General features: G+C 43.3%; 1 long non-coding RNA gene across 3 annotated transcripts; it reads left to right on the forward strand.

Annotated features, from left to right (window-relative positions):
* The first annotated feature begins 5596 nt into the window (after positions 1 to 5596).
* On the forward strand, positions 5597 to 10284 carry LOC123139237 (uncharacterized). Of its 3 annotated transcripts, XR_006469515.1 has the most exons (6): positions 5597 to 7282; positions 7651 to 7751; positions 8827 to 8899; positions 9519 to 9664; positions 9788 to 9978; positions 10067 to 10284. It is a non-coding gene; the product is annotated as an uncharacterized lncRNA (long non-coding RNA). The 3 variants fall into 3 exon arrangements; XR_006469514.1 differs by having other exon boundaries at positions 9788 to 10284; XR_006469516.1 differs by lacking the exon at positions 8827 to 8899.
* The last annotated feature ends 353 nt before the right edge of the window (positions 10285 to 10637 follow it).

Below are 10637 nucleotides of genomic sequence, written 5' to 3' on the forward strand. Positions count from 1 at the left end.
GGAAGTTCCCTCAAACTTCTCAACCCTAGTGTGTGTGTGTTGGGGGGTGGGGGTCCAAATTTACCATGCAAGAATAGGTACATGGTTCTCCATCATATTTTTTTGACCGATCCGTGCTTTAGTTTAGTCGATCTGTTTGAACTCAAGAACGAGAAAAATACTAATACAATTTTTTCTGCAGTTCGGTACTGTGCAGGACGAGGAATATCTTTCTAATAGTGAGTCAGCTTACTTCCTATATGACAACAATAAAATTGTTGGGGTTCCATTTAATACAAGAAAAATTTACAAGAAACCAACAAAGCTCGGCTAATTATAGGAGAAACAAGCCATCTAGTTAAACTTGGTCCAAGTCACTGGTATGCCATTACAGTCAAAAAAATAGAGCTTGACCCACACGACAGCGGTAGTTGAGTCATCTTCACCTCTGATCGCACTTATGATCCAACGACTCTGACTTTGCCACATCACCGTCCTACACATCAAGTTTTATCTGACATCATGCATTTTCATGTTATTGTTTTCAATATTGTCTAAGCAGCCAAGTCTCGACGCCCTGGATCTTCTGTGTGTATCACATCATGGTTTAGGTCTTCATGGTCCAGTCTTCGTGATTCAGGCTAAAGATGAATCATTCTAATCCCTCCATTTTAGTTTACTTGAAATCATAGCTTTGTCCTAAGTCACATATCTTTAGTTTAATCAAACATATAACAAATATATAATATGTTAATGTTTACCACATCAAATATACAGTATGGCAATACTCAGATAGTTCTCGTTGCTCAACTCCGACTCAAAGGGCACCAGCTCCAGCTCGTGATTCGCTCTCCTATGTAAAAATGGCAATGTGTGACAAGTAATTAGCTACATGCTTTGCTTATACTCCTAAAATACATGTAGCTTTTTCAATTGCAACCGAAAAGGAATATGTCCTCACTTGTAAATGCATATTCAATTCAATGAGACACTTCATGTCAAAAAAACTTGGATTGACTGGCGAAAATCATGCACACACCTATCAAAACCATGTGATATTTCGAAAGTAACCACTGGATGTTGACCGGCTCTTCAAGAAGTGGAAAGAAAAATAAAAACTCACAATTGAACCCACTTTAATCCATGGAAATCGATGCCCTTGTTCAAGTCATTCACACCCTTCAAATTGTTTGTTTCGTAACCATCTTTGACTCTTATGGCATTCATCGCACTAGAAGGTGACACGCGCCTTCGTCATGTCATTCTTTTATCGGGCTTTGAGTTAGAGATTAGTCATAAATAATTTTGTCCAAAGTCAAAAATCTTTATTTCGACCTAAGTATATAGAATATAATGTATTAATATTCACACTCAGATCATTCTCATCTCACTCAACTTTGACCTGGTGGGCACCAACTTCGGCTCATGGTTCGCTTCCTATCTACATATGGCAATGCCTAACGAGCAATCAAGCACGTGCTCTGCTCACTCTTGAAATACGGTGTACCTTCTTCCAGTTGCAACGGAAAAAGGAAGATATATCCTCACTTGTGAATGCATGTTCAATGAGACACTTGTGTCAAACAAACTCGTCGACTGCACTGGTGGATATCACACACGCAAATATCTAACTAATTAACCTCCTATATTTCTGAAAGTATCCCTTGAATGTTGATCAACTCTTTGAAAAGTGAAAAACAAAATCAAAGCTTGTGACAAAGCCATATTTAACCCATTGATGCCCCCTTTTCGAATCGTACACACCCTTCCATAGAATGGTTTCTGAAACTATCTCTAACTCTCATGGCATTCATCATATGATTGAGATCTATTTCGACCTTAGTTTTTTTGGATAATTGCATGTGATGCATCATAGTAATTTAGCCATATGCGTAATTCGCTTGGTCTTTTAGCCCTCTTTCGCAAAAAAAAGGGATCCACTAAAAAAACAAGTTAAATTGGAAATTGCTTGTTCGACAACAATGTAGGCACTCGATCGATCAACGCTCATGCAGTCAGCAGCCGGATTCTCCACCTACATATACAAAGCAAGTAGGAGTGGCATCGTTCATGCTTTGCATGCACATCGTTCATCAAAGACAGGCTCATCATCTTAATTACTTATAATCTTACAACCACAGAAATTTTCAACCTTCAATTGTAGAGGTTATTCGAAAGAGAGTTATGTTGGTAGATTTTTCACAAAAAATCTGGTCTGATCTTTCCGTGCTAAAGATCTAGGGTAATTAATCCATCTAGTGACCAAATAAAATGGACTGCGATGTATAGGGCGATCGATGCGCAAAGAAATGAAAAGAAAAACCTCTACGGCCAAGCTCTCCGGCAGGCATGAAATTACTCCGCATTGCAGAGGTGTTTATCTCTCCATTTATTGGACCAATCATCTACTAGCTTAATATGAATATAAGAATGTTTAGATTACTCCCTCTGTAAACTAATATAAGATTATTTAGATTACTAAAATAGTGATCTAAACACTTTTATATTAGTTTACGGAGGGAGTACATGATTTTGAATCGTTTAGACGCCAGCTATGTGTACACTATTCTCTTCTTGCTTTATTTTCTAAAACCTGATGCTTCCATGTTATTACTAGTAGTTGGCTATAGCCAATGCAAGCTGCCACAGGGGATCCCAGCTACCCACAGTAGTTTTCACTCCAGCTGTGCATGAGAAAATTTGGTGGGTGAGATGTTGTTGTCCACGTTCAAAGATATTTGCCTGCCCATTCCAGGCTAAGATCACCATCACCTTAATTTTGGCTTCACATGTCAGCTCGATCGGCAGGCATGGCCGGCCATATGCGCCTGCCCCACGCAACTACCCACCGGTACGATTCTGTTTTGTATAGATTTTCCGGGAAAAAGGGAAGCTTTATTTCTGTTTGGATAAGCATTTGCAAGTTAGGGACGTGATTGATGGTCGGTCATCTGCAATTAAGCTGCTGCTGGCTGGAGGAAAGCTACTGGGCGTGTAGAAAGTTTTGGTGTCGGAGTTCAATTTGAGGCTGCAGACGGCGACCTGACCAAACCTACACATGGGCCATGGCATGGTATACACACCAGAGTTAACCCGCTTGTTAAGGATTTTGGTTACGTCGTGTGTACAGTTTACTCACCAGCTGATCTCATCGCCTAGGTTAATATAAGTTGACGGAGTATGTGTTTTTTCTGAGAAAAATGTACGCCTATAAGCGTGTCACATTCAAATGTCACTTTATCTCTGCTTCTAGAACACTGGTCTGTAACTTGTACGTCCACAATCAATTAACTATTACTTCTTGTACTACAATAAGGCAATTCATGCCGCGCAGGCAGATGATCATGAGAGCGATCGTGTAATTATCTGCAGAGAAATTCAGAATGTACGGCTGAGTTAACCTTCTGCTCTACCCACGCTAAGTAAAGTGAAGGCACATGTCGTGATCGCGTGGAAGTGCATATGCCCACGTTAACACTCCGAGGTTTTAGCTAACTACTCCCTCCGTTCCAAAATAGATGATCCAACTTTATATTAACTTAATACAAAGCTGAATCATCTATTTTGGAACAGCGGGAGTACCTGTTAGTGATCACACTAATCAAGTAATCGGCTGAGTAAGACGTAGCACTAGAGACTAGTCTAATTAAGGTACGTACGTAATCACGCATGTTCCAGCAACTCGATCGTACCAAGACGTACATCTCGGTGGATCGACCGTGTTTTTTGTAAGTCCGGGATTTTTGTTTTTGCGCTGCACTGCCCACATGATGACACATCAAACATGCATGCATGGATGCGTGCTGCCTTCTCCGTTCTGACTGTACATACACGATGAAGATGACAAGGACGATGGACATGCATGCATGTGATGATATGACTATGTTTTTTCCTGAAGAGATCCCACGCAAGCAGTAGCAACCCAATAATTGAGCAAGTTCTACACTAGACTAGTTGCGCTGAATAACCAAATCGTTGGGCTGGAGACTAGTACGAGAGCTGACGCGGAAGGTGGCCACTCCGAGTCACGGCCTATTCATGCACGCACGCAGCTGCTCGAGCGGTCACGCTGCGTACGTGCCCGATTTAGAAATGTTGGCGAGCGGATATATAAAACTAGGAGCGGCGGTGCGATTTTGGGGAGAACATCATGCTAGTGCGTGGTGGAGAAAGTGAGTGGTTTCCACCTATGATGGAGAGCAAAAGCACAGATTCATTAAACAAAGATCAGATAGGTTGAGTGGGGCGTTTTGCTGACCGGGCTTCAAGAAGCCCTTTATTTTTGAAAAATTCAAAATTCAACTATTTTGATTTTAAAAAAATGAAAGTATACAGTGATGAAATGTATATGGGAGAAAAAATCCAGGATGAAATACCTTGAAATGCGATCTCTACCAAAAAAAACTCACGGACTTCAAGGATGAACCGTGTTGGAAAGCCTCAGTTTTCTTTGCACAACCTCATTTCAACGCATTTCGTCTTCAAAATTTACACACATGTATATTATGCCTCCATATAGATCTGTATTTTTTCAGAAATTTTTAAAGGTAAAAATATGAATTTTGAATTTTGCAAATGGGGACCTTCATGAAGCCAGGCCTCCAAAAGCAATTTCCGAGATTGGTTTCTTTATTCAGATTCCTTGGATCCGTAGACATACGATATGTACTGCACCACGAAGAAGAACATATACTTCCTCTGTCCGGAAATAAAATACTTGTCGGAGAAATGGTCCGACAAGTATTTCCGGACGGAGGGAGCATATGCACTCCGCTACTACGCTACTAACAGTGAGTTTTGTCCATATTCATTCTTACTTCAGAGTGAAGGTGGACACAAAATTTAAGCTATAAAATGGAACAATATTCCCTGCGTTGAATCTGGTCCATGCAACGTGGCTTCGCCACTGTTCCGATGTACACTTCACCATGTTCGTACAACAGCGCGACGTGGAGGAAGAATTTAGTTACGCGTGAAACTGACCTTAAATTAACTTAAACCCGTTTTACACTTTACATGCAGGAAACTGACAGGAAAAACGTCGTCTTCGGAGACACACATGCGTCGTCCCGGGCCCTGCGGCGACTGGCGAGCTTATATAACAGGGAGCGCGGCCCCGGAAAGGCCAGGACTCCCGACGCCATCCACCGGCACCCACCGGTCCTGATCTGAGCTCCGACGAGAAGCCAGCAAAGAATCCAAAAAGATTCAGACGGCCAAGCCACCATGGCGAACCCATCCACGAGCCTGAGGCCGTCGTGCGCGATTCCCGGTGGCGGTAAGCCCACCTGCCTCTGCTCGCCGACGAACCACCCGGGCTCCTTCCGCTGCAGTCGCCACCGGAGCCCGCGCGGGCGGCCGCTGTCGTCCTCAGGCCGCGCCTCGCAGCAGGCCGCGTCAACGTCGGGCGCAAGCGCGACGGGGCGCGAGGAGGGGATCATCAGGAGCAGCGGCGTCGGCGCCGCAGGCAGGACCGCCAAGGGCCGGTCCGTCCTGCGCGCGCACCTGCTGCGGCTGGTCAGCCCTCCGTCCTCCGGCGGCAATGACCGCCGCCGCTGCCGCGACTTCAAGCCCCGCCCGTCCAGGCTGGGCCGCCTCGCCGTGACCGCGTGACCCAGTTGCTCTGCCTCGCAGATCGTAGTAGGCTGTGGCGGACTGGTGCGCCTCTTATTTCGCGCGCACCGACGCATAGAACCAATGCTTCTTTAGTACTGTCATGAACTGATGGAGTGACGAAGGATCTGTACACATGTTCCCTGTAATTCTTTCAAAGAAATGGAACAGGGCAATTCTCATTTAGATGAGAGCTAGCCTCATCCTTGTTTTATTTTGTTTCGGTGCTGCTCAAGGGAGAAGATTTCTGGCTACTACCTCACAAGGATTAATGACATTGAACATATAAAGGATGAAGCAGTCCGGCTATCTGGCGGCCGTGGCCACGTCTCCTTTTTGTGCGCGTTACTGTAGCGACGAGGGCAGCGAAAGCGAGCAGGCGGCGCAGCGAAGCGAACAGAGAAAAGGGGAAGCGAACGGGCAGCGCGAGAGAAAAGACCTAGCCCGCGCCCCCGCAGCCGCCTCCTCTCCTGCCGCCGCCGCCTCGTCCTCGTCTCCTTTCTTGCCCTCAGCGCCGCCTCCTCTCCTTCCTCTCTCTCCCTCTGCGCCACCTCCTCTCCTCTTCATGCGTGGCGGCGTCTCGTCATCCCCAGCCCCCGCCCATCCCCATCCTCCCCAATCCCCTCCTCCCGCACGAACCACCACCAAGAAGCCACGGGCTCCTCTTCTCCTCCCCAATCGTGAGTCCTCACCACCAAGAAGCCATGGGGGGACTGTGCCGCCGCTGGAAGAAAAAAGGAAGAGGAGGTGGCACAGGGGAGACCTGAAAAGAAGCATCCAAGGATCTATGGCGGGGGAGACCAAGGAGACGCAGGGGAGGGGGTCCAAGGCCAAGCCTTCGCCGCCGGCGGCGTTGGCAGAAGTGGAGGCGAATCAAATCCCCTAGGTCATCGGGGATTGGTCAAGGACAAGCTCGTCCGGGTCGTCATGGCCGGCGCCGGCAAAGCGGGAAGGCGGAGGTGTCGTGGACAAGGACCCCATGGCCACCTTCGCCAAGAGCGTCCGCATCTTCATCCACTACTTCTCCGCCACGGACATGCCTCCTGCCTTGCATCTCCTTGTTCTTCCTCATCCTTGTTTTTGCTATGTTTTTGGGAGTAATCCTTATTTGATTTGATGCAGTATTTTAGGTAATCTGGTTGGCGAAATTGATGCTTGTGTAAAATATTTGGGGTTTCTTAGGGGGAGAAAATAGCGGTAGTTAATTTATTCGCATTAGTTAGCCTGCTGGTTTAGGATCTGCATCGTTGAGGTCTTTAGCTAATTCCTCTGTTCTTTGGTCGAGGGAAGACGTCCAAGATCATAATATTAGGCTTCTCCCCGTGATGTGATGTTTATGGGATGATGATAGTAACATGAGTGTGATCTTATTTGAGAAAATAGCGGTAGTTAATTTATTCGCATTAGTTAGCCTGCTGGTTTAGGATCTGCATCGTTGAGGTCTTTAGCTAATTGCTCTGTTCTTTGGTCGAGGGGAAGATGTCCAAGATCATAATATTAGGCTTCTCCCCGTGATGTGATGTTTATGGGATGATGATAGTAACATGAGTGTGATCTTATTTGCAGGGAAGACCTATGACATGTTTGCAAAGACGGAAAGATACATAAGATCAATGCTGAATACGTCTTCAAGGTGCTCGATGGGATTGAGTTCCTAGGGTTTTTAGAGCCCCTGATCAAGCATTTGAAGGTCCGTGTGGTTGTCTACTTGTCTCCTCCATTCTGTTACATTCTGCTGTTATTACTCAGTTGTGTCAGTCAAGCATATGTTCTTTGAGTTTAGATGTTGGATAGATAAATAATTCTATGTGAAAATGCAAATGAAAGGTGCAGTGGCTCAGTGCTTTAGGTTGTTGGTTACAATGTGGGACCATAAATAAATAGAAGTTGTTAACCACAATGGAAGTTCATTGGCTCTTTATATCCTTTTGAACAAGGGATTGCATGAATATGGGATTCCTTTTCCTGTAGCGAATAGCTATTGTGTTTAGACGCAATCATGTTAAAAAGAACATTCAGCTTTATTCAATTGCATTTGACCCTTTCTACAATCTTTAGAAGCAAAAATGTAGCCCGGAGCAAAATGGATGAAACTGGATAAAGAGGCAGTGCTGTAGGAGCAAAACGGTGTTCTTCACCTCCTGATGCTCTTGACGCAGGTCTTGGAGTCTCCATCCTGTTCTGTATCCTTCTACTATGTGTTGGTACAACTCAGATATTCTTTGGTTTAAAATGGTTTGTGGTAACGTGTTAACTGCTCATGCAACGTGTTACCATCTCCACTCAAAGATCATTTTCTCCATGTTTATCTACCGATAGGAGGTAGCTAGGCTGTAGCAACACAAATTTATAGTTTTTTTTGTGAATTAACACAAATAATAATTGCGAGAATGCCATTATTATTAATGTACTAAGCTTTCATCCTTGACGCAAACCTCGAGTACCTCACCGTTCTGACTTCAGAAAGACCAACTGCTTGTCCAGGCTACCTTTCTATATAAGAAACTATATAATGACCACATATAGCTCTTTTAAAGTAGGGATTACCAAACAATATTAGTTATTAACTAAATTTTTCTATGGTCTTTTTGTAAGAAATAGTTAAGAGAATTTGACTTGAATATTGTTACTATGATTGCTATTGTCATTTTTGGTACACAATAGTTCTCATGGTGTTTTCTATTAGCCGTGTTACCCATTGCTGCTAGGCTAGCTTTTGTCTTGAATCATTTTAAGGTGTTATTACGAAGTTGAAATTGTTAGAACACGGTGGTTGCTTGTGCAACTATCTGCAAAACATAGAGATTCATGTGTAGTGGCTTCATAAAATGTCATGAGTTTTGAAGAAAACCATAATGTTAATGTATGCCTACTTTGTCTGGTTTTGTGTAGTTTTGACTCATGTGAGATTGTCATCCTGGTGATGTTGGTAGCAGTACTCCGACTGTGCAAACTCGTGGATTAGATTAGATGTCTTGCTACCATGAGGTCATTTGGAACTTCTGATTGAGTTGCATCCATGCTAGCCTAGCCTACCCTACAAGCTCTATTATTGATGGCTTTTTAAAGTTGGAGAAAATGGGGGCTATAGTTTGCGTCAATAGGAGATTTATGTTCTGCTCCCACGGTATCACAATTTTTTCCCTTCAAATAGCATAGCAAATATCTTTTAAAATGATTACAAATTTACATTAGTAGAGACTGACGTATTTAACATGGTGTCATTTTGTGCAGTTTTTTCTCTTCAGGCATTTGCTTGCATCAAAGATTTATTTCCACCGCCTAATCGATCAAAACAATTGCTGGGGTAAATAAATATATGTGGCTTTCATATTGTAGCTGAGTACTTGCTCTGTTTCCTTCACATTGCATGAAGCTCCTGCACTGTCGAGAAACATGATGTTTATTGTTGAATAGCTGAGGACTGAGGTAGAATATGTGTGTTATTGTGTATAATCTTATTAAGCAACAACTCATTGAAGTATTAGTAATGTCCGTGCTATCTAATAATCATATATGAATTCAAATAGTGCTCTATAATATGTGATATGCAAGTTCTCTGATGTGTGAGGGTTTATAGACTATATAAGTTTGTTATGCTTTCAAGATGGTTCCATTCGGATAGATGAGCTAACAAGAGCTATCGATTAATCCAGAACAATTGGTCAAAATATACAACTTGAGATACTTGCAGTTTAGTTGCTGTCCTATATGATGCACATGTTTTTATTCACTTTGTTAGCTTCCTTGCTACACTTACATTCTTGGCTGCCTGGTCTCAGATTGTTGTCATTTGAAGCTTGCACTAAGTACATGTGTATTTTCATATGCTTCATGTTAGTCATGCAGTCTGTTTGCCTCTACTCATTAGATAAATATTTTTGCCGTGTATTGATTTGACATTGACTTGGGGTATGTCTATGTAGGAGGCACATGAATAAGGTAATAATGAATAAGATTTGAAGAAAGAAGCTGAAGTCGTGTGCATACCTATGATCTGCTTCCTTGTTGACTAGGTATTCGTGCATCGTTGCATGATGTGCTTCTAACATGTATCAGCAACAAAACAAAGGTAATTTTATTTCGGTTGTGACAATTATGGCTCGTTTGGTTCTTGGGCAAGGGTTTGCTCAGCCTGGCCCGGCAAGGAAGAGGTCGATTTGGTTCCTAAGCGAGCTTACCTCGTTGCCCACAGTTTCCAGGTTTTTCTAAGCTGGAGCGAGCGAGCCAATTTGGCTAGCCTTCATCGGCAAGGCTAGCCTTGCCTAGCAAGGTAAACTGGCAAGGGATCCAAACGCTCCCTTAATTTCTGTAGGTTTTCCTATGTTCAGTGGAAAACATTGTGTCCAACCTGCACAAAAATGCCAAGAAGTCCTTCTCGGAGATGTAAGCCCTGGCGCAAGTTTCTGCCATGATTTCCTTCGGTTGGATTTCGTGGATTTAGGTGTTGAAAAATTATGGGCTGTGGATGCAGGATTAAGGACATGTACCTGCACTACAACGAGAGATCTGGGCTGCTTCTTGTGGCTTCCAAACTTGAAATGTTTGTTTGGAAGTTAGTTTAGTTTTTTTATTGTGGATTCACAGCTTCTCACATGTACCATCCTCTTAGACCTTTAGATTTTCAAAGAAACTAAATAAAGATATGGTGGTATGGTTTCAATAGTACAACCTAAAGCCTTCCATGCTTTATATTTTCTCTGAAATTTGCTCTTGAAGAATCATGTATCTATGTTAGATCCGGTGAGAATAGGCGGCTTCCAAGCAGATGATGAGGGAGTATTGACCACATTTGGTTTTCGACTGGAGTGTCTAAATATCCTCGCAATACTTGGCTCCCTCTCGCCCTTTGCGCCATTGGCGCAACGAGTCATCTAGTTAGATGAAAACATCTGGCTACTACCTCATCCTTGTTTTATTTTACTTATAAGTGAAAACATTACCGCTTAACCGCAAAAAAAAATAGCGCTTAATGCAAACCATGCATTTAGGCCCCACTAATTAGGCTATAAAAAAGTTAGAAATAGCGTGTTAGTGTCACGACT

Source organism: Triticum aestivum, chromosome 6B (assembly GCF_018294505.1).
Source record: "Triticum aestivum cultivar Chinese Spring chromosome 6B, IWGSC CS RefSeq v2.1, whole genome shotgun sequence".
Classification (NCBI taxonomy): Eukaryota; Viridiplantae; Streptophyta; class Magnoliopsida; order Poales; family Poaceae; genus Triticum; species Triticum aestivum.